Source organism: Bos grunniens, chromosome 1 (assembly GCF_055505025.1).
Source record: "Bos grunniens cultivar Pamir isolate PY7600 chromosome 1, Bosgru_T2T1.0, whole genome shotgun sequence".
NCBI classification, from domain to species: Eukaryota; Metazoa; Chordata; class Mammalia; order Artiodactyla; family Bovidae; genus Bos; species Bos grunniens.
The window spans coordinates 86,150,947-86,153,100 of record NC_141165.1 but is presented as its reverse complement, the minus strand read 5'-3'; positions in this window follow the sequence as shown (position 1 = coordinate 86,153,100).

Genomic DNA, 2,154 nt, shown 5'->3' with positions numbered 1-2,154 from the left:
TTCACCTTGTGTTTTTTTTTTCCTAAATTTTTTTTTTTTTTTTGGTAGTTTCACACAGGTTATGTCTGTGCCCTTCCTTTGGTGACATCCCTGGAGCTGGTGAGAAAGGGAAGGGATTCCGTGCTTCCCTGCAGCAAAAACACCTCCAAGAGCTCAAATCTCGTCCTGTGGATGGAGAGAGTCAGTGTGCTGAGGGTTCCTCAGGGATGAGTCTTTCAGAGCCAAGCTGGGGACTCTGAGACAGGACCCTTCACCTCCTGTCTTCGTTTGCGTTGCCACTGCAGCCAGAGTGGGCCTGCAACAGGGTCCTCTCTGGGTGCCCTGGGTTCATGCCCAGAGTCTCCAGCAGGCAAACATGACCGTTCCATGGAAAAGTTAAGAGAACAGTAACCGGGGGGCCCTGGGTTTCTTCAGGTAGTGACTGAATACCTGGCACAGTCCTTGTTCTGAGGGCAAGTAGACAGGAATGCAGAAAGGAGGGAATTCTCTCAGCTTGTGAACACTCCTACTCTCCACAAAACCCACGAAAACTTCTTAGCAGATGTTCGGTATCTGGACTCACCAGATTCCTAGTTTCCTTTCCCCCTTCCTCCCCACGGTGAACAGTTTCTCTGCTCCTCTCTGGGGAAAAGTTTGTAAAGACATGGCTCTTTCAGTAGTTGAGAGAGAGAGCGAGCTGTCTTTGCCTTGTTATCCCTGCTCATTAAATAAACGGCAGTGGGGATGTGGAGGTGGGGAGAGGATAGAAATCCCACAAGTTGATTACTGTTACCATGAAGGCTAAATGTCAGCAGAAGTGTTTAGGCAAATCAAAGCGAAAAAAAACAGTGGTCTTACTTTGACAAAGCTGAAACTTCCCTTGGATGCTCTACAAGTATAAAAAGGCCATTTCAGCAAGCTTCACACTCGGTAGCACTCATGTCAGCCTCTGTTAGCTCTTGCCCTCATTGTGCCTTCATCCTTCCTGTCATCGTACCTCTCTCCATCCTGCACTGCTCTCGCCCAGCCGCATGGATAGCTGTCCCTCAGTTTGCCTTGAAGTGTCTGCCCAGTGTTCTTCTAGGCAAGACCCATCAGCTGATGCCCCTAAGACCAGACTCTTTTCTCCCACCAATAAAAACTCTTTCCTGCCATCCTGCTGTTTCCCAAGGTGGCAATTAGCCACACACGAATCTATCTGTGGCTGGTACCTATAAGGATTCTCTTGAGTTACTGTGTCAGCCAGTGTTCTTAGCTTCCTGCAGCTAAGGATGGCTCTGTGTGATTTAAGCCGCAGGAGGATTTAGTAAAAGGATCCTGGGAAGCTCTAGACTCTGGGAAGGCTGAAGAACAGACTTTAAAATGGGCAGGAACAGGGGATGCTACACAGCAGTGAGGACCGCAGCCCAAATCATGCAGTAAACTAGTTGTGAGGACATGACTGCAGCCTCTCCCTACCTCTGGACACCAGAGTTTGTGCTGCTGCCACTGACAGCTCGCGACAAGGCCCCTGGCACAAGGCTCACCGCCACCGCTGCCCCCTACTGCCAAAACAAGTGCTCGCCCATATTCTGCTATCCCGGGTCACTAGTTCCAGATACATAGTCTGGAGCAACTGGACCTGCTTGGTTGACCTTAGCTCCCGTGCGCCTGCCCTGGCAATAGAAGATGGGCTCTGCTTCCTATAAATAATCATAAGGGGTGAAATTCTCAGAACAGGAGGGGAAGTTAGATCTTGAGAAGACCAAAGAGAAAGACAGATGCGTTCCACACCTTTTAAAGCAGAGTGTACATTTTAGCAGAGGACTTCTTGAAGCAAATTCTTTGCATAAAGAAATGACTCTAATGATGAAAACTCCAGACAGACCCTCCTGCCAGCAAGGGAGATAGTTTGGGATCAGGCAGGCCTTTTGAAGTCCCTCCGGTCACACCATGTCACTCACCACCCTCTCTACCTGTTCTCAGAGGCCAGCCTTGCAGAATGGAGCCCTGAGAAGACATCAGGACAGAGCCCTACCCCTGCCTGTGGCAGGAACTTCAGAAGGCTGTAAACTTTTCTTAGTCTGTTAGTCCATCACTAGGGTCCAAAGGCTATTTTTCCAGATTTCTTTTCTTTCCTCGTGTTAAGAAGAGTGGTAAGGGAGGGTAGGAGTGGGAGGGAAACTCAAGAGGGAG